Source organism: Eurosta solidaginis, chromosome 2, assembly GCF_040869045.1.
Source record: "Eurosta solidaginis isolate ZX-2024a chromosome 2, ASM4086904v1, whole genome shotgun sequence".
Classification (NCBI taxonomy): Eukaryota; Metazoa; Arthropoda; class Insecta; order Diptera; family Tephritidae; genus Eurosta; species Eurosta solidaginis.
Window position 1 is genome coordinate 197,379,441 of NC_090320.1, and position 23,422 is coordinate 197,402,862.

Consider the following 23,422-nt stretch of genomic DNA (forward strand, 5'->3'; position numbering starts at 1 on the left):
AGGTTTTTTTAAAGTTCATCGAGACTTTTGACAGTTGCCCACGTTTACCCACGCATTACATCTTATGTTTGTTTGTAGCCTAACCATCCATAAACATAATCAAATAAAAAAAAGCTGGGGAAATTTGCGATTTTCGGAGTAACTAGTAAAAATATGATAAAAGTCAAAAAACGGAAAAAAGTTCGCTATCTATTGGGGTTTTAAATGTTGCTGTTTACATCAATAGTTTGCGGTAAGTTTTGTAATTGTTCATTGACATTATGACGTTTAACTTTTTTGCACTCATGTTGTGTGTGAAAATATTAATAAACAAGTTGCTCACAAGAGAACAGCGCTGAATTATTCTTCTTTCTTCTCAATAAAAATCCCAGTTTTCTCGAGTGACCGTGAGGGTTGAATACAGTTTTAAACAACAAAAAAAGTAAAGTATTATCTTTCCAAACATCATAACAAAAACACTTAATGCAGTTTTGCCTAAATTTTTGAACTTCAGCGGGCGGAAATTTATTATTACTATTTATTCTTCTTCTTTTTATCAATAAAAATTCCAGTTCTCCCGTGTGACATTGAGCGTTGAATCCAATTTTAAACAATCAAAAAAAAGTAAAGCATTAAGTGCAGTTTTGCATAATATACCTAGAATTTGGAACTTTGTGGGGGGATAATACATAACACTAAGAATTTTTAGTTTTTTAAATTTTATTAGGTAGACTGAATGAGTGTGAAGCATGTCCATGGGTACATTTGGTTTCTACTTACTTGCGCAAGGAACTTAGGCATATGTTTAGGAGTACTTATGAATGTAGACCTTAGGTAGGAAACTAACGAGGTTAAAAGCGATTATAACGGAATTTCCAAAATACCCTTTGTTTTAACGCACTACCCTCATATTTCATATCCACACCATCTACTTCTTCTGGAAAACGTGGGAGACCGTGCGTATGTTACCCAGATTTGTCGGAATCCAGTAAAAGAAGAAAAAATACAATGCTACTTAATGAATATGGTTATGAACACATATATAATGCATATCTTCAAGGGTTACTTTGAATAGGAGAAGGAACAGAAGCTAAACTTGTGGAAACATTAAGGTTTGCTGACAGTGAAAATAATACCTTATTCTCGAGTCTCATAGAAGACACAAGGCAGGCAAAAATGTTAACGGATGAAGAAGCATTGAGCGTATTTATTGACTTGGATTTAACGAAAGTACAATACTTGCACTTGAGAAATTTAACGAACGAACGAAACTGTTTTGTGTTTCCACCATATTACAAAGTTCAAGAAGTTAAAACTACTTGCTATCCACAATCTCCAGCTATAGAAATTACTTTAAATCCCTCATTACAACTGCGTGACGTAATGTCCCCTAAGCTCAGAATCTCACGGAACTTTGAAGTGTCCATTGTGGACAGGACCCACTTGGAAATAGGGAATCCTTATAACGAGCCTGACTCAGAGGTCTAGTACACGGATGGATCGAAATTCGATTACGGAAAACGGGAGCTGGCAATTATGGGTCAAACTTCAAAAAAATCGATAACAATGGGATGTTACCCCACCATATTTCAGGCAGAAATTCATGCAATAGAGGTCTGTGGTAGAGAATGTCTGCGGAGAGGCTCAACATCGAAGAACATCTACATTATGTCGGACAGCCAGGCAGCACAGCGTGCCTTGCAATCCTACATAGTTACATCTAAGCTGGTGGATGAATGCACTGAAATCCTTAATGCCCTGGGAGCCAAAAACAAGGTTTTGTTGGGATGGGTTCCCGGACATCAGGGACATGAAGGTAATGAACATGCAGATTACCTAGCAAAGCAGGGTGCTACATCAGCATTCTATGGTCCAGAGCCCTTTTGTGGACTCACAAAAGCACACACCAGTGAAACTATAAGTAACTGGGAAACTAAACAATTCGGACGTCACTGGATTGATTGCCCAGGGCAAAGGCAGGCCAAACTGTTTATACTTCCGGCAACGAAAGTATCAGCCAAACTCATTAACCTAAGCAGAGAGGACCTAAGAACTCTTACTGGGTACTACACGGGACACTGTGGTCTACGATATCACCTAAGTAAATTAAATCTATCTGATACCCATCAGTGGCGCCTTTTGAGTTTTTTCTTTGCAAAAATCATAACTTTTGAACCAATGATGATATTTTAAAAATTTAAATTGTGTAAATTTGTTTATTGTGTGAAAGCTCAGAATGTCACAGATACAGGGTGCTTCAAAAAAATTCGTTAAACTCGAAAAATTTTAGGAAAATGCAAAAACAAAATGTTTTTAGTAAAAAATAAAAAAAAAATAAAATGAGATTTGTCTTATAATGACGTATTTAAGCATTAAATAAGATAAACTAATGATTTTGATAAGATAGCGTGGCACTGCCTATTTGTGATAACAAGTTGTATCTAAGTAGTCACGTAATCAATAACTTCCAAAATCGATAGACGTATTGTATTGGCAATACTCTTATAAAACTCAAATAACAAGGTGCTTAAAAATTCATCGTAAAATTTTACATGTTTTTTTTTTAATTTACAAGCCAAATATGTATTTTATTAATAAGTAAAAGTTATTGAAAGTGGTTCAATGAAATTTTATTTGAGCTCAAGATTAAACAGCCAACAAATTTTGGAAAAGGGGAGTGGCACTCCCCATTTATGCTAAAAAGTTTGATCTTAGTAATCGCTTTACCAATTTGTACCAAACTCGATAGGCGTATTGATTTCTGTAAAAATTTAATACTCGTTTGAAGGCGAAATGCCTAAGCTTTAAAATAAATTTGATAAACTTTAGAGAAATGCAATAACGAAAAATATATGTTTATAAATTACTAAATTATTTAATTCTTTTATTTGAAATAAAAAATTAACTTGTACATAGATATCTTATTTTTCAATAAAGTAACAAAATTGATTAGTAAATCTGTTTTTCATTGTTGTGATAAGAAATGAGAAACTTATTTTATCTTAACATAGTCATCGTCACTGGAACATATATCTAACAAAGCAACCATTTCTGAGCTATACGCATCTGTAAGATCTGTTTGTGTTCTTACATACCTCATAGATGATATGACTGGATCAGAAGAGATAGCTAACATGTTGAAAAGGTCTTCGTTTTGTCTAACTCGTGATACTTTGCAGGTGTTCATACATCTATATCTTTTGTAGTCCTTGTTCTTAGATTCTTGAGCTTCTTCAGACAATTCTCCTAATGGTAAGCACTGGTACTCTATTAAATCTTTTCCATGTACTAAAATTTTATGTACCGTTGATGTAAGTTCCTTCTCAGGATACTTTTGATTCCGCAACTCTGTAGTTTTGGATACATATTCTCCAAATTTGGGTCCATTAACTGGTTCATGGCAGTTTAAAATATTTAAAATTACTCCCAATCTTTTCACAATATCACTATCAACTCCAGTTATGTGAGCAGTCACTTCATCGATTTCAAAAAATCTTCTTGAGGAATTACCATCATTTGTATTTCCGTATCCATACTTTGGACAGTCAACTCTAAGGCCAATATCTTTATAGATTGCATCCTGAATTATTTTTTTTTCCTGTTTTGTTTCTCCTTACATGTTGTATTGTCGTCGAAAACTTCTCCTTGTTGTGGTAGCGTACAAATTGGAAATTTCATTGTAGATGTCGTATTTGTTATTAAGTTCAAAACTTTTCCATCGACCATTGTTAGAAGAAAATCATGCTTTATTGTAATAACATTCCCCTCTTCAATTTCAATTATTGTTGGTTCTAATTTGTCAATTTTATTTTTTATATCACTCACTGTAGCTTTTATGAGTTCCGAAGACTCTTTCGCTTCCCAAGGCAGTCGGTTCTATGTACCGGAGCGACTCGGGATTTTTCCCGACCAAGGACTGTCATTTCAGTGTAACCCCATTTAATTTGTTTCGTCCCTCCCACAAATTGTCATCCTCCCAGCAGCTCCTTGCAGCAGGACTGCTCCATATTCTCTTGCTCCGGGAAGGTATCGAATCCAATCCGGGTCCGTCTCCTGACCCCGGTCCTGAGAAATGGTTTTGCTGCATCTGCCGGAAAAGAATCTTTTTAGGACGGTCATACTCTGTTCAGTGTGTCTCGTGTAAGGGATGGTTGCATCGGACAGGTTGTTCTGGGCTTGATCCCAAAACCCGACGTCCACGTAACTTTTATAAATCTTTTGTGGCTCCTTGCTGTTCACGCCCAAGGGCGCCCCGTAGTCTACGTCTAAGCGCCCCCCCATTACCTTCCAGCAGCCCCGCTGCTCAGCAAGCCACAACAAGTACCCGCTGCTGCTCGCGCCTTACGGCGCCAACAACTCAAACAGCTGCTAACACTCACAACTACAATCTTCGTAGTAGAGTCGGAAGCAATGCTGAGCAACAGCCCCTGCCCCCGTCTTCTCCCTCCCTCTTTTCCGGCAGCAATCGTGTAGGTCAGGGAACCAGACTCTTAGTCCCTACCTCCGTTTGCACCGTTTGCCAGCACAGAATATATATGTTTGCGACATCCGCCCAATGCAGCTCCTGCCTTGGGTGGTGCCACTTTCCTAGATGTTCTGGTCTCCGCGACGGCAACCCCTCGACGGGTTTCATCGCGCCATGTTGCCAGGTCGCAAACCCAAATCATCCGGGTACCCCAATGCTTGCCCAAGGACGCCCAGTCCCAGGGCCACAACAGCAATTGCGTCCTGGCCTTCCTCAACCCAGGCGTAGTCACCCGTCACTTACCCCCAGAGTGGCGACGTCTCCCCTTATGCACTTCAGAATTCTGCAGTTAAACTGTAATGGACTAGCTGGGAAGATTACGGAGATAGTCAATTTCATGAAGCGCACAACATCCGCATTGCTGCGATTCAAGAGACTAAACTCACAGCACGATCTGCATTGCAGACCTGCTCTGGGTATAATGTCCACAGAAAAGATCGCGATGATGGAGGCGGCCTCGCGTTTATAATACACCACTCTGTGCAATATCACATATTTGATCCTGGCATCGACCGCAGGGACAACGTCTTAGAACGTCAAGGCCTATCTGTCCGGTCAGGCGATGCCAACCTAGAAATCATCAACCTCTACATCCCCCCTGCCACCTGTTGCCCCGGTGGATACCGCCCTAATATCAGAGCCTTACTCACTGGAAACAACCGCATTATTTTAGGCGACTTCAATGCCCATCATGATCTATGGCACTCAAATTTGCGGGCGGACAGTAGGGGCGAGATGTTGGCGGATCAAATAGAAGAAACGACGTTCTGCACAATAAACGGAGACGCCCCCACACGTATGGTAGGAAGCTGTCACAGTTCGCCAGATATCTCAATCGTGAGCGCAGAACTCGTAAACTGCGTCAACTGGCAGCCGATGGTATCATTGGCATCCGACCACCTGCCTATACTTGTTTCGCTCGAGCGTACCGCCGACTTCATCGTCACCGAAAAACGCACTTTCATAAACTTTAAAAAAGGAAAGTGGGAAGAATATAAATCCTTTACAGACAACCTCTTTGCTGCCCTCCCTATCCCGACTGATGCCCGCCAAGGGGAGCGTGCCTTCCGCAAGGTCATTGAATCCGCCTCGGCACGTTTCATTCCCGCCGGGAGAATTCCCGAAATCCGGCCCCACTTCCCGGCGGAGGCCGCAAACCTAGCGAGAGAACGTGACCTTATAAGGCAGCTTGATCCAGGCGACCCCCAAATAAGGGATATAAACCAACGCATCAGATTGCTTGTGGATGAACACAAGCGGGCGAAATGGGAGGAGCACCTAAGAGGTTGTAACCTCTCTACCGGTGTGGGTAAACTTTGGTCCACCGTAAAGTCCCTATCGAATCCGACTAAGCACAAAGACAAAGTTTCCATCGCCTTTGGCGACAAAGTGCTGTCGGATGCGAAAAAATGCGCGAGCGCTTTCTGCCGACAATATATTATGCATTCTACGGTCGACAAAGTTAGACATAAACACAAATTCAGCGCGTCACCAATCACCATCACCGCTAAAGAGGTTGAGGACGCCATTGGTCGCGCTAAACCATCCAAAGCAGTGGGCCCAGACGGCATAGCCATGCCGATGCTTAAAAGCCTAGGGAAAGAGGGTTTCAAATATTTAGCGCAGGTCTTCAACCTGTCTCTTTCCACCTTTGTCATACCCGAGAAATGGAGAATGGCCAAGGTGGTCCCGCTACTAAAGCCTGGTAAACCAGCTAACATAGGAGAGTCGTATCGTCCGATATCTCTCCTATCGCCAGTAGCAAAGACGCTCGAAGCCATTTTGCTCCCTTATTTCCAAGCAAATTTGCAACTAGCCTCCCATCAGCATGGCTTCAGAAAACTCCATAGCACTACCTCCGCGCTAAATGCCATTAGCACCCAGATAAATTGCGGTTTAAATCAAAACCCCCACCATAGAACAGTACTCGTAGCGCTAGACCTATCAAAAGCTTTTGATACGGTCAACCATGGCTCGTTACTGCAAGACCTGGAAGGGTCTACCCTTCCCCCATGTCTTAAAAGGTGGACCGCAAATTATCTGGGTGGTCGGCAGGCATCGGTGCTATTTAGAACCGAAACATCAAAGCCAAGGAGAATTAAACAAGGGGTGCCACAGGGTGGTGTCCTATCCCCACTTTTGTTTAATTTCTACATATCTAAGCTAACTTCACCACCGGAAGGAGTCACAATCGTTTCCTACGCCGATGACTGCACAGTAATGGCCACAGGCCCAGGCCCACAGATCGATGAGCTATGCAACAAAATAAACGGCTACCTCCCGGATCTCTCCAGTTTTTTCGCCTCGCGAAACCTGGCATTATCACCGACTAAATCTTCCGCGACCTTATTTACAACATGGACGTCCCAAATGTCGACCATTTTGAACATCCACGTCGATGGCTCTACGCTACCGACTGTCCTACACCCCAAAATCTTGGGTGTGACGTTTGATCAGGATCTACATTTTGGTGAGCACGCAGCCGCAATTGTTCCGAGAATTCAGAGCCGTAACAAAATCCTCAAATCCCTTGCTGGCAGTACCTGGGGAAAAGATAAAGAAACGCTCATGACTACATACAAAGCAATTAGCCAGCCGATTACGTTCTACGCGTCACCCATATGGTCGCCAAGCCTAAAAATTACCCACTGGAAGAAGCTACAGGCCTGCCAAAATACTGCTCTCAGAATTGCCACGGGCTGTCTTCTTATGTCCCCAGAACACCATCTACATAATGAGGCGAGAATACTCCCCATCAGGGAAAGAAACGAGATGCTGACCAAACAGTTCCTGTTGAATACCCAGAAACCTGGGCATCCCAACAGACATCTGATTGACGAGCCAGCACCGCCTAGGGGCTTAAGGAGTCATCTCCGTAAGCATTTTGAGGAAATACGGCATCTGAGAACACAGCCGTATGAAGCGAAAAAACTCCACAAACAGGCGTCGGACCTTTATGCCGGGAATTGCCCGGTGAACCCAGTACTCAAAGTAAAGTATCCAAAACTAGCGGAAGAGGAACGCATACTCCCCAGGGAAACGCGTGTCACTCTGGCTCAACTTCGTTCTGGATACTGTAATAGGTTAAACTCTTACCTATCCAGAATCAACCCCGACATACAAAATATATGCCCCGCTTGCAATGTGTCCCCACATGACACCAACCATCTCTTTAATTGTAATGTGGAACCAACGCCTCTAACACCCCTTTCCCTATGGTCCACCCCTGTTGAAACAGCAAGTTTCCTTGGACTCCCGTTAGAGGATATTGATGACAGTTTGTGATCGGTCGCGTCTGTTAGGTGTGGCGAAGCACTGCTACAACAACAACAACAACAACTCCTTCTCGTATTTAAATAATATCGGGCGGCACAATATAGTTGATGACGGACGTGGATTTTCCAATATTCTGAAGCTTCATCTCTTAGTCGTAATGGAACAATAGAAGCCATAAACATATTACTATCTGTAATTGGGTCATCGTCTATATTTATTCTTTGTTTATATGCGCTTTGTCCTGAAGATCCATCACAGCCCCACTTAGTTATCAATGCTAGCTCCTTTGGCAGTGATTTCAACTTTTCTTCAATAAAACTTTGAAGGAGTCATGTAGACGTATGATCCATTAGGTATTGTAACTCAATTCCAGCTGATACTTCGGTTATTTTGGGACGTAGAGGAGCTGCTTCTTTCTTGGCTTGAGTAATTTTTTTGTATCCAGGTAAAATATCGGCATTACGTTGCAGTAATGACTTACGCAATATACTATATATTTTTTCTTCGCTAAACCGAGATCTATAAACAGCGCCAAAGCTTCTTCGGGAATTTATTTCCTAGGTAGCGTATTTGGTGGTGTAGGAATGCTGATTTTGATCCTCATCAGTCGCACTGGACTTGCTACCGCAACTGCTTCTGTTATATGAGACTTCACGTTTTCTTCGTCTTTTTTATATTTAATAGCCAGTGCTTCTGAACGATGAGTCGTGGCCATAGCTTTTGTGGTATCAGACAGCTTTCTTTTCCTTGCGTAGGTAGAACACTCTTCTATGGGTTTTGTTGGTTTACCTCTAGTTGGATTGGTTGACGTGCTAGGCGTTTCTTCGTCCAAAAAAGTTTTGTCAGCTAGCCACTTTTCATGCTTACTTAGAAATTTTGAATTGTTACGATAGAGGTCCTTCCATTTTCTTTCTATCATAATGTATTGTAAACCAATTTTTTCTTCCAGGCCTTTTTTTTCTTTAATGCTTGTTTCACTCGCTAATTCTCTCATAATAGCCTCAACGAAGCCCCGTCTTGACTTTGTAGATTTAAACACCGCAAATAGTTTCGAGTTTTCTAGATACATATTAGAATTGGCTTCGAGTGCATCTGACTAAATATTAAACTGTGAACTATATTTAAAAATACTATTCACTTTATTTAAGTAAACAGAATACTTAGTTCCTTAATCTCCAAAAGACAAATGATAATGTGCATTGTATGATGGATAGCTTTATATACCTACTCAAATTATTAATATGAACTTCAGGTATACAATTCGTAACTAAAACAAGTAAGAACGGGACTGTCTTCGGCTGTGCCGAAGGCTTCATACCTTTCATGAATGGGGCTGAACAATAATCTTATCCCGTTCGTAATCTCCGAATAATCGGATGTATAAGATAAGAAATATATAGTGAACATATCTACATACCTAAACGATTTTTAAGATAAATATAAAATAAACAAGTAAGGAAGGTTAAGTTCGGGTGTAACCGAACATTACATACTCAGTTGAGAGCTATGGTGACAACATAAGGGAAAATAACCATGTAGGAAAATGAACCGAGGGAAACCCTGGAATGTGTTTGTATGACATGTGTATCAAATGAAAGGCATTAAAGAGTATTTTATGAGGGAGTGCGCCATAGTTCTATAGGTGGACGCCATTTAGGGATATAGCCATAAAGGTGGATCAGGGTTGACTCTAGAATGCGTTTGTACGATATGGGTATCAAATGAAAGTAGTATTTTAAAAATGAGTATTTTAAAATGGCGTGGACCTAAGTTCTATAGATGGACGCCTTTTCGAGATATCGCCGTAAAGATGGACCAGGGGTGACTCTAGAATGCGTTTGCACAATATGGGCATCAAGCGAAAGGTGTTAATGAGTATTTTAAAAGGGAGTGGGCCGTAGTTCTATAGGTGGACGCCGTTTCGAGATATCGTCATAAAGGTGGACCAGGGGTGACTCTAGAATGCGTTTGTATGATATGGGTATCAAATGAAAGGTGTTAATGAGTATTTTAAAAGAGAGTAATCCTTAGTTCCATAGGTGGACGCCGTTTCGAGATATCGCCATAAAGGTGGACCAGGGGTGACCCTAGAATTTGTTTGTACAATATGGGTATCAAAAGAAAGGTGTTAATGAGTATTTTAAAAGGGAGTGGGCCTTAGTTCTATAGGTGGATGCCGTTTCGAAATATCGCCATAAAAGTGGACCAGGGGTGACTCTAGAATGTGTTTGTACGATATGGATATCAAATTAAAGGTATTAATGAGGATTTTAAAAGGGAGTGGTGGTTGTTGTATAGGTGGTCGCCTTTTCGAAATATCGCCATAAAGGTGGACCAGGGGTGACTCTAGAATGCGTTTGTACGATATGGATATCAAATTAAAGGTATTAATGAGTATTTTAAAAGGGAGTAATCCTTAGTTCCATAGGTGGACGCCGTTTCGAGATATCGCCATAAAGGTGGACCAGGGGTGACCCTAGAATTTGTTTGTACAATATGGGTATCAAAAGAAAGGTGTTAATGAGTATTTTAAAAGGGAGTAATCCTTAGTTCCATAGGTGGACGCCGTTTCGAGATATCGCCATAAAGGTGGACCAGGGGTGACCCTAGAATTTGTTTGTACAATATGGGTATCAAAAGAAAGGTGTTAATGAGTATTTTAAAAGGGTGTGGGGCTTAGTTCTATAGGTGGACACCTTTTCGGAATATCGCCACAAAGGTGGACCAGGGGTGACTCTAGAATGTGTTTGTACGATATGGGTATCAAATTAAAGGTATTAATGAGGGTTTTTAAAGGGAGTGGTGGTTGTTGTATAGGTGGTCGCATTTTCGAGATATCGCCATAAAGGTGGACCAGGGGTGACCCTAGAATTTGTTTGTACAATATGGGCATCAAAAGAAAGGTGATAATGAGTATTTTAAAAGGGAGTATTCCTTAGTTCCATAGGTGGACGCCGTTTCGAGATATCGCCATAAAGGTGGAGCAGGGGTGACCCTAGAATTTGTTTGTACAATATAGGTATCAAAAGAAAGGTGTTAATGAGTATTTTAAAAGGGAGTGGGCCTTAGTTCTATAGGTGGATGCCGTTTCGAAATATCGCCATAAAAGTGGACCAGGGGTGACTCTAGAATGTGTTTGTACGATATGGATATCAAATTAAAGGTATTAATGAGGATTTTAAAAGGGAGTGGTGGTTGTTGTATAGGTGGTCGCCTTTTCGAAATATCGCCATAAAGGTGGACCAGGGGTGACTCTAGAATGCGTTTGTACGATATGGATATCAAATTAAAGGTATTAATGAGTATTTTAAAAGGGAGTAATCCTTAGTTCCATAGGTGGACGCCGTTTCGAGATATCGCCATAAAGGTGGAGCAGGGGTGACCCTAGAATTTGTTTGTACAATATGGGCATCAAAAGAAAGGTGATAATGAGTATTTTAAAAGGGAGTATTCCTTAGTTCTATAGGTGTACGCCTTTTCGAGATATCGCCATAAAGGTGGACCAGGGGTGACTCTAGAATGAGTTTGTACGATATGGGTATCAAATAAAGGTATTAATGAGAGTTTTAAAAGGGAGTGGTGGTAGTTGTATATGTGAAGGCGTTTTCCAGATATCGACCAAAATGTGGACTAGGGTGACCCAGAACATTATCGGTTGGATACCGCTAATTTATTTATATATGTAATACCTGGCAAGATTTTAAGGGTGTTTTATTTCGCCCTGCAGAACTTTTTCATTTTCTTCTACTTAATATGGTAGGTGTCACAACCATTTTATAAAGTTTTTTCTAAAGTTATATTTCGCGTCAATAAAACAATCCAATTACCTTACCATGTTTCATCCCTTTTTTCGTATTTGGTATAGAATTATGGCATTTTTTTCATTTTTCGCAATTTTCGATATCGAAAAAGTGGGCGTGGTCATAGTCCGATATCGTTCATTTTTCATACCAAGGTAAAGTGGGTTCAGATAAGTACGTTAACTGAGTTTAGTAAAGATATATCGATTTTTGCTCAAGTTATCGTGTTAACGGCCATGCGGAAGGACAGACGGACGACTGTGTATAAAAACTGGGCGTGGCATCAACCGATTTCGCCCATTTTCACAGAAAACAGTTAAAGCCATAAAATCTATGCCCCTACCAAATTTCAAAAGGATTGGTTAATTTTTGTTCGATTTATGGCATTAAAAGTATCCTAGACAAATTAAATGAAAAAGGGCGGAGCCACGCCCATTTTTAAATTTTCTTTTATTTTTGTATTTTGTTGCACCATATCATTACTGGAGTTGAATCTTGACATAATTTACTTATATATTGTAAAGATATTAAATTTTTTGTTAAAATTTTACTTTAAAAAAATTTTTTTTTTAAAAGTGAGCGTGGTCCTTCTCCGATTTTGCTAATTTTTATTAAGCATACATACAGTAATAAGGGTAACGTTCCTGCCAAATTACATCATGATATCTTCAACGACTGCCAAATTACAGCTTGCAAAATTTTAAATTACCTTCTTTAAAAAGTGGGCGGTGCCACGCCCATTGTCCAAAATTTTACTAATTTTATATTTTTCGTCATAAGTTCAACTCATCTACCAAGTTTCGTCGCTTTATCTGTCTTTTGTAATGAATTATCGCACTTTTTCGATTTTTCGAAATATTCGATATCGAAAAAGTGGGCGTGGTTATAGTCCGATATCGTTCATTTTAAATAGCGATCGGAGATGAGTGCTCAGGAACCTACATACCAAATTTCATCAAGATACCTCAAAATTTACTCAAGTTATCGTGTTAACGGACGGACGGACGGACGGACGGACGGACGGACGGACGGACGGACGGACGGACGGACATGGCTCAATCAAATTTTTTTTTGATCCTGATTATTTTGATATATGGAAGTCTATATCTATCTCGATTCCTTTATATATGTACAACCAACCGTTATCCAATCAAACTTAATATACTCTGTGAGCTCTGCTCAACTGAGTATAAAAATAGGTAGGTACTTTGTGTGAGGATGCAAAGCTTCACGTTTTTTGTGGTCTGCGTATAAAAACTATGACTACGAATCACGTATTTCAAAAATATATGACGTAAACGTAACTATTTGATGAAATTTGATGAAAAAAGGGGCAAAAATGACAGTTTATATGAAGTATATAATATATATACCACCGATCTCTATGATTTTTTCAGACAACAATGTATGCTATACACGTAAGCATTTTGTGAAATTTGAAGCTTCTAGCTGTTAAAACGGGGCAGAAATTGCGCAAAGTTGCTTATCTGAACAATCGGTTGTATGAGATGTATACTATGTATACCACCGATCTCAATGATTTTTTCAGACATTAATATATGCTATACACGTAAGCATTTTGTGAAATTTGAAGCTTCTAGCTGTTAAAACGGGGCAGAAATTGCGCAAAGTTGCTTATCTGAACAATCGGTTGTATGAGATGTATACTATGTATACCACCGATCTCAATGATTTTTTCAGACATTAATATATGCTATACACGTAAGCATTTGGTGAAATTTGAAGCTTCTAGCTGTTAAAATGGGGCCGAAATCGCAAAAAAATATATATATAATATATATATATACTATATATACCATCATATATATATTATATATATCACCGATCTCTATGATTTTTTGACACAACAATACATACTATATAAGTAAGCAATCGGTGAAATTTGAAGCTTATAGCTGTTAAAATGGGGTAGAAATTGCGAAAAGTTTCTTATCTGAACAATCGGTTGTATGAGATATATACTATATATACAACCGATCTCTATGATTTTTTCAGACAACAATATATGCTATATACGTAAGCAATTGGTGAAATTTGAAGCTTATAGCTGTTAAAATGGGGTAGAAATTGCGAAAAGTTTCTTATCTGAACAATCGGTTGTATGAGATATATACTATATATACAACCGATCTCTATGATTTTTTCAGACAACAATATATGCTATATACGTAAGTATTCGGTGAAATTTGAAGCTTCTAGCTGTTAAAATGGGGCTAAAATTTGCGAAAATATATATATATACTATATATATATACTATATATACCACCATATATATACTATATATACCACCGATCTTTATGATTTTTTCAGACAACAATATATGCTATATACGTAAGCATTCGTTGAAATTTTAAGCCTCTAGCTCTTAAAATAGGGCAGTAATTACGAAAAGTTCCTTATCTGAACAATCGGTTGTGGGGGATATATATTATATATACGACCGATCTCTATGATTTTTTCAGGCAACAATATGTGCAATATACGAAAGTATATGGTGAAGTTTGAAGCTTCAACCTGTTAAATTGGGTAAGATATTACAAAAATCCTCTTTTTCTGAAAAATCGGTTGTATGGAGGATATATGCTATATTGGTCCGATCCGGTCGGTTCCGACAAATGTCTAATCGGACATCCAAATACACCCGCTCACCAAATTTTATCAAGATATCTCAAAAATTGAGGGACTCGTTTGCATACAAACAGACAGACGGACAGACGGACAGACGGACATGGCTAAATCAACTCAGCTCTTCAACCTGATTATTTCGGTATACTTAATGGTGGGTCTATCTATTTTCCTTTAAGGACTTACAATTTTCGGTTTCGTGACGAAATTAATATACCATTTCATTTTCATGAAAGGTATAAAAATGTACGTTGTTAACAAGTTCCAATAACAAAAACGACCTTACGGCCGTACTTAATTATATATACCTGCTCAGGCGCGTATTTATGCCCAAGGTTGTTTAACTTTATTTGATGTAAAAAGTGAAGTTGCACCTGGACGCAGGTAGACTTTATGAATTTAGGAAACTGAATATTTCACAAATAACTACTGTTAATTTTACGGAGCACATATTTTAACATTTTTTTATTTTTTCCATCAAAGTTTTAAAAGGGGCCTTGAAATAGGCATTTCGAAAAACAGGAATTTGTTTCAATCTTAAATTAAATTATCTTTAATAGCTATACAAGAAAACGACAACCGGCCGCCTTCTTTACTCACAAAACCATTTTAAGTACAACGAAAAAGAAGAAAAATTTCAAATTTTTCCCAATGTTGAAAATTGGTCAACTTTGAGCGGCTCTAACTCGTAAACTATAATTTTTTGTGAAAAAACAGTTGTATATTCTTGATCCCAGGAAAATTCTCTATTAGAGACATGTATTATATTTAGCGCCCGCTTTCATGATTTTTTTGATTTTTGCCATGCTTTAACGGCAGAGGCGCCACTGTGCGCCGGTTCACATTCTCTACGAATGCGTCGCTCTAGGCAGAGACTATCCCATCTAGGTGGTGGGACTCTTAATCCCTATGTGATATGGAGTAAAAAGCCTGAAGAGGTACTTAGATACATCGAGAGCCTCCAGATACAAAATTAGGCTGAAAGGTCTTGCACAAAGATCTGCACAAAGGTCGCAGTGCTTCCAGACCAATTAAAGCGCTAGGATTGATCAACGACAAACCAAGACAAGTAAGTGGTAATACTAATGACGGTAATACTGCCAGAAGATTTTTTCACAATGCAAGCTGCTATGCTGAAATTACAGGAGTGGATATAAATTTGATTAAACGACTTTACATAATTTTGCAAGCTCTTTCATCGGGTGTAATGATAAATGCTGAAACATTTGGCAGTTATGCTATGGAGACTGCCAGGATATATGTGAGCAATTATGAATGGTACTACTACAGATCCGCTACAAACGAGGACGTATTTCATACTCTTCTTTATACTTCAGATCCTTACATAACCAGCATTAGAAAACTGTATACTAAAAACGTGAAGGAACTTGATGAAGACACCTTAGATCTTTTGTAAGTGAACGAATTAATTTTAGATCCCGCAGTTCATCAAGTATAAATAACCTAATAAACATATATGTACAATAACAATAGAAAATATTACAATTAATTAATTAATCTGTGTTAAATTTCAATTACTATTTTTTTATGTTTTTATTATTTAAATTGATTTGTATTTTGATGTTCTATTTGATATTTGGTTTTCGTAGGCATTAAAATAATAGTATTTATTGTTAAAAAATAAATATTGTATATTTTTGATTATTTTTAATTTCTTTTATTTTTTAAGGTATGGTTTTAAATTAAATCATAATAAATTACATTCCGTTTGAAGCCATATACCCTATTTTATATTTGTGCAAAATTTTAGAACATAATATTCAGAAATAAAAAAGTTATTGATTTTTAATCAGAAACAGGCCTTTATTTTCCGTATTGGAGCGCTTTAAAATCTGTGGAGCATTCCGCACTCAATCGGATAAAATTTAGTTTTTTCATCTTGCTGTTTTTCACAATATTGCAAACTTATCTGAAGTAATTTATCGTGAAGCTAGGTATTTTGGTGGTGGAGCAGAATCGGTTTGACTACTATGCGTCTCATAAAGCCAGTGTACTACTCTTGCCGATAGTTTTCTGCAGCAGTACAAGGCAACTGCGGTTTTCCCAGCCCTATCAACTGTAAAACCACTTCCTCCAGCTACGGTGCTTATTGGGGGAATTCATGTAAAGGAAAAACCTCACCCACTACCCAAGGTGAGAAAATCATGTATGTATGTTCAAGTAAAAGAAATAGAAAATAGTTGCCGATAATTAGTAAGGAAACTATATATCCGTGATCTACTACACATATGTATATTACTTGTTCAACTAACGATAGCTCCAACTAATTGAGGGCTTCAAGAGGTTAATAAGCGCAATACAAAGGTTTATAGTTTCAGAGCTTCCGCAAACCCAATTGTCAGCCCCATCGACGCGAGGGGAATCCTATAACAAATATGAAAGTATGATACACATATTTAGCAGGCGAGGCTCTGGCGATGGCTTTGAAGGTTTAATGAGGATGGCCTTGAAGGTTTAATGTGGTTATATTAATCGTTCCCGAGATGGTCGGGCTAGTACCTTAATGTCCTTGTTACAGGAACGTACCGGACCGGCAGAGGACCAACAACATCGATAACACTCCCCAAAAGCTTGGGGAGTGTCTTTATCGTTAATACAACAACAACAACATTTGACAAATTGAACCGGTCGAACGTTTTTAAAATTCTTGCAAATTTGTGCGAATCATCTAAAACAAGAACACTTAATACAAACCGGGGTAATTTTAAGGTTGGACTTCGACAATGGACCGGGACTCCTGGCAGCCTAAGGTACTGAGCATAAATATTCTTCTGAAAAAGATTTGGTACTATTTTGCTACTTTTTTTCTACTTCAGTAATGAAATGTACGTCAAATTCGTTTTATACTTTCGCATAGGAAAAGGGAAATTTAAATAAAATAGAAAAGGAAACACAATGTGAGAGCCAAAAAAAAGTGTTAAAAGAAAAGGCGACGAAGGGGAGGAACGACAGAAAGATAAAGGGAGAAAGAGGTATGTGAGGAGTAAAAGGATAAGAGTTTGAAGAGTAGAAACAAGAACACGTGAGGAAGACCAAGAGCGAGAGTGAGGCTAACATAAGAGTATTCACAAAAAATGAGAGAGGAAAAAGGAGGAAAGTGACTAAGGTAAACTGGAAAGGCTATGAAGGGAGATGGAAGAAGAGAGCATACCAGGGATTAGACAGAGAAAGATGTAGGTAAAGTGTTGGAAAGTTTTAGGTTTTGGTTTTAGTTTTAGTTTCAATGCGTAATAAATGTTTGGTCAGAATAATGCCTGTCGGGTTTAATTAAAAGACTAGAAATATTTTATGTGGTTTCCCGGGTTAGTAAGCAGTTCATATTCTGGTTAAGGTTTTTCCAGGTTTTGAAACATGAATGCATAATTATTTCTTTTATATATTACATTCTCATACACATCTGCCAAGTTTTAAGCGCTGACCTTGAAGTAACATTTTTATAAGAGAGCATGAAAATATTTAAGTACCTACTTAAAATAAAATTCCTTACTATGTGAATGCTATGTTATATTTAGCACTAAGGGCCATAAAGAGTTGCAATAATTTAAGATTAAAGATATTTTTTCTAAAAAATATGTTTTGACCCATTGATTTATAACTGATAATCGAAGTCGATAAGTACTAAATATATAAATGCATATTATAGTTTTGGTAAAGTCAACGGAGAATGGAATGCCGAAATCGCTTCATTCGCGTTTGATTAGTTCTGGCATACACCAGCTACGTCACATATGTTTTACGTTATTTTTTGCCATTGGTGTTTAAATAAAGCAATGCTTTTAGTTAACAAACTATTATTATTTTGGTAACGGAATCTACAGTTTCATTGCATAATAAAAAAATTGACGTCAGTCATAATGTGTCCCACTTAACTCCACGTATGCGCTGTCAATGAAAAATGGCGTACGTTATGACGGCGATGTATTGGATCTGCTTAAGCCATAAGGCCCACTTGCAAACGGAAAGTTAATTTTTTTTTCAGAACTAAAAAATAAATAAATGTAAGGCGCGATAACCTCCGAAGAGATCTAAGGCCGAGCTTCTCTTCCAATTTGCGTCGTGCTCCTCTTGATTTTTCCCTACAAATTGGCCGGACGGGACCTACATGTTTTATGCCGACTCCGAACGGCATCTGCAAGGCAGATGAGTTTTCACTGAGAGCTTTTCATGGCAGAAATACAATCGGAGCGCTTGCCAGACACTGCCGAGGGGCGACCCCGCTTAGAAAAATTTTCTTCTAATTGAAAAATCTTATTTCTAAAATTTTGATGTTGCTTTGCCCGGGAGTTGAACCCAGGGCATACGGTGTGATAGGCGCAGCACGCTACCATCACACCACGGTGGCCGCCATCAGAACTACTCTTAAAATTTGTCGAGAAATTTGCCGGCACTCATAATCCGGTAATGAATTGTAAAGTTGATAGGTTGCTTGCTCTGCCGCCCAGATATCAAAGATCCGAATTCAAGTAGCGCACGGGGCGCCATTTTTAAGCACGTTTCTCCTGGAACCAATTGCTGCTGATATCGTATGGCTAGTCGGTACGCCGTTCGAACTTCCTTAAGTTCCGGCTGTATATAACTACCCATAGTTTCTAACTATACCTAGTGTGTTCTAGAGCTATACATACACATAACTAGTGCGCAACTGTTTCTTTGCTGTCTTTCTCGCCGCAGCTCCTGCAGATGCTGTTAAAAGGGATTCCCAGTTTTTCAGCATGCGGACCATGCGACAAGTGTACTGTTATTGTTGCAGTGATCATAACGATTTATTTCCTTGGCCTATTTAGAAGGTCCTCTGTTCTCTTACTGTCGTAATTCGGCCAGGCTTTGTTATCCTACAGCTGTCCGAGGAGTACCAGCCGGAGACAGCTTACTCCTTGAATCCGCTATTTGTGACAGACAGCGACTCCTTTAAATGTTCGCAGAAGACACCAGCTTCCACACCGCACTCAATTTTGGAACCGTCGGTGTAGAATGAAACTGCGTGCGTCCTTGCTTTGCAACCAGTCGCCCTTCCAGTCACATCTTAAGCAGAAGTTAACCTTATGAGGCCTGTCAAAACTTAGTGAGGCAGCATGATAATCAGATGACGAAGCCACACAGGGAAGCCTCCTGAGTATTTTACTGTGGCCATACTTCCTCGAGTTCCAGCAGTTAGATTCACGAAGTCTTACTGCCGAACAAGTTGCAGATTCACTTTTGTGAAAGTCCAGAGGTAACTGGTTTAGGATAGCATTTAGCGCGTTGGTTGGACAGGACCTTAGTGCACCTGTTACCCCTCCGACGGCTGTCCACTGTACTCTATATTTTTAAGTTAGTAAGAAGAGGCGCTTTTTTAACTTTTTTGATACTTTTTACTTTCTGGAAAAAATCCAAATTCCATACATCCACATAGAAATAGAGAGATTGAAAGAAAAGAGAAAAGGAAGAAAAAGTGAGAGCCAAAAATAAATAAAAGGGAAATGGAGAGGGAAAAGTAAAGTACGTTAGACGGTAAAATAAAATGAAGATAGCACAAAGTGAAGAGGGAAAGTGAGAGTAAGGGAAATCATTTGTGGAATAGTAGGTGTTAACAGGAAGAGTAAGAATAAAATTAAAATTATATAAGTAATAATAGTGAAACTGAGACTAAGAATAGGAAGAGCTGGAATATTACGGAGAAAAGGCGGGAGGATTGACAAAAGAATCAAAGGAATAGAGAAATTGTATTGAAGAAGTGGAGGATTAAAGGTGTTGTGTAGCGCAACTCTTTCAAGGGTAGCGTGCGCAATTTGTAGCTTTGTAAACTTCACCTTCCCGTGGTGAATCCTGTATATTTATCAAGAGAAGCTCAGGCAACCCCAAGTTCCTCGTCAAAGGACTGGTTAAATTAATATAAGGTTCATGTTGGTCATATCAAATCGTATCTGTATTCGGCAAAGGATCATCAAAATCGACAGAACTCCCCAAACCTTTGTGGAAGTCTTCTTATCGCTACAGTAGAATAACTGTAGCAGGGAAGGCAGGTGGATAGATAGAGAAAGTTCTAGGGCTTGGTTTTAGTTTCGCCGATAAAGAATTGTTCAGCCAGATCGACGTCTGTCAAGTTTTATCACAAGGCTAGAAGTATTTGATGTTATTCTAGAGCACATTTTCAAGATTAGCTATTACTGTATAAAATCAACTTCTGATAATTAAGAAACTTCTTCAAAACAGGAAATAGCGGCCGTAGACAAAAGTAAATATAGACCGCGGGCGTTATTTTCCTGTAGGTTACTTCATATTAATAAAAAGCTCAATATTTTTAAACATTAAGGTGGCATTCCCCAAATTGGAGAAGAAGGGACTCAAATTTCCAAGTGTTATATCTATGGCATTAAACTTTTATCATTTTATGAACAGATCCTCTCATTTTCTCCTCCATTTCCTCTCCTGAAATTTGCATTAACTGCGAGGTGTGGACCCCTTGATAGAAGAGCCTTTCCACTTTGCAATACGTTATATCCCCCAAGGCCCGCCGAGCTAGTCTAACACATAATATTTTAGTTTCAGCGGTCAAATTGGCAAGGTTAGTTAAGGTAAAGTTGAAGTAACTGGTCCGTCAGGGCCTTACATAGACTGATTGAGTACATAGTGAAACCAGAAGTTTTCTCACCAACCAAACTGGAAAAACAGTTTCAGAAACGTGGACCTATGTTATAAAATCTCTCCTCCCTCTTGGCAAATATTAGATTATTTCTAGGACCAATGCTACTTGCTGCTTCTAGATCTAATATCCATGCCACTCCTAATAGCTGGAGTCTTAGCCTTATGAGCGCAGATCAATTCCTCCTCTAATCTGCACTTCATATATCTACTATCACTGACAAGGCCTTATTTAAAAGCACGTGACGACAGAGCGCAGTGTCCAGTCAGAATACCCATCAGCCTACAGTTCCCTCTTTTCAATTATGAGAGTAGCTTTGTTCATATAAGGTTGTAAGACCTGCACATGACCTTCAACACTTTGCAGTCCCACGCTTGTTTCACGCCTTTCCTGCTTGGTCGATCAAATGCAGCTATCCCCTTTTTTACTCTTTTACAGTCCGAATTAAAGGTCTACGTTAGAAACTTCGAGCCCTGTTTAGCTAGCTCATCGGATTTTTCATTTCCATCTATTTTCATATGGCCATGGACCTAATGTCGATCTGTATTTATCCCTATCCTGATTCTTTTCAGGAATTCCTTACACTCTAACACACTTTTAGGCGTTGTGCTTTTGCTGAGCGGCTTTCAAAATAAATTTTCTTCAGTGTTTCTACTGCTTTAGTCACGACTGCTACATCTGCCTGAAAAAATACAGTAATCTGAGAGCTTATAAGATTTGTTTATTTCCGCATCTGTACAGTATACCGCAGACGCTTCTCATTCCATTACTTTGGAATCATCGGTATAAACGTGTATCGCTTCGTCTGCTTTTTGAGCACCCTTCCGGCAAACTTCCACCTCTGTCGTGGCTCTAAAAGACCCATCGAAGCAAGCAGGGATAAGCTATTTTAATTGTAGTTTAAGCTCGCAATGAAAACCCAACATTTGTACTAGGTTCCGGTTTAAGGCAACCGTTAGACATTTTGATATATTTTAACTTGCACAGCTAAATCTTTAAGATGTAGGTATATTTTTGGTTCACTATCATCTTCCAATTTCAGGATATTGCGAACTTTCTTGAATCTTCGAAGGAAAATGGTGCAATTCTTTTCAGTTTGGGCACAAACGTCAAAGAAGCATACATCGAAACAAACACAATACAAGCCTTTTTTGACGTGTTTTGAAGCCTCAAGCAAAATGTGATTTGGAAATGGAACAATTTGGAAAATACGCCTGGTAATGCAACGAATATAATCTACAAAAAGTGGCTACCGCAAGATGATATCCTCGCACATCCCAATCTCAAATTGTTCATTACACACGCCGGAAAAGGTGGTATAGTGGAGGCCACTTATCATGGTGTGCCCTAGGTAGCGGTACCAATGTTTGGAGACCAACCCGGAAATGCTCAACGAATGTCATTAGCTGGGTTTGGCGTTCAAGTTGAGGCAGCGAGTCTTACGGAAACAGAATTTCGTAATGCCGTTAATGAAGTGCCTAAAAACACCAGTTGTACATCTAAAGTGAATGCATTCTCAAGTATATATCGTGATCGACCTTTAAGTTCTAAAGAAAGTGTCGTTTTTTGGACGGAATATGTAATACGCCATCAAGGTGCTCGCAGTATGCAGAGTCCATTGGTGCATTTAAATTTTGTAAAAAGTTTTAATTTGGAAGTGCAGGCGTTGATTGTGGCTATTTTGTATATTCTTTACAAATTGATTCGGTTTATAGTGAAATTTATATGGAGACTAGGCGTGGCGGCGAAACGAAGAAAGTTAAAGAAGGAATAAGAAAATGTATTCAATATTATTTTGGTATAATTTTAGTAATTTAAGATTCTGAACAAACTAAAGTTTTCTTCAACGAAAATATTTGCTGTTCTGCCCGAAACCGGTTAGAGATCTAGAGCTGTGAGAATAAATAGAGGCTTCAGTATAAAGAAGTTCTATGTCTACCGGTTGTATGCATGTAAGGCACACAATATTACTTGATTGGTAGTTTCTTGGTCCTAGTCTTTCAAAACCAGGGCCCAGGAATAAGAACTATCTCCATAGAAAATACATGGAAAACACCAAAACCGTTATAATTAAGTAAATAATTCACCTACAATATCCAAATTTCATGCTTCTGTGGAAATAGTAACCTCTAATTTAAATATTGTTTCTTTTGTAGTTATACCGGCCTTAATGTTGTTGCTTATTAAAAACTTGTATTTGAGCTCTAGCACACACAAATATATATATCAAAAAATCAAAAAACCATTAGGTTTTGTATATACAATATTTGATTTTATTGTTGCCGATATTTGGAACTCAGTTTGTAGTCATCATCAGGACTGGAAATTAAAATAAATATTATACTAAAAACATTAAATGCACATAAGAAATCATAACTTACACATTTGATTGTTGTTTATCGACTAATTTTAAACATGAAGTAAAACAATATAAGAAGCACCTATGACAATATGTAAACAATTAAAGAACCGTAATAGTAAACCAAATTTAACAATAACAAGTAAGGAAGTCTGTGTTCGGGTGAAACCGATCATTACATACCCAGCTGTAC

General features: G+C 38.7%; 1 pseudogene; it reads left to right on the forward strand.

Moving 5' to 3' along the window:
• The first annotated feature begins 1,155 nt into the window (after nt 1–1,155).
• On the forward strand, nt 1,156–22,644 carry LOC137241785 (UDP-glucosyltransferase 2-like; annotated as a pseudogene).
• The last annotated feature ends 778 nt before the right edge of the window (nt 22,645–23,422 follow it).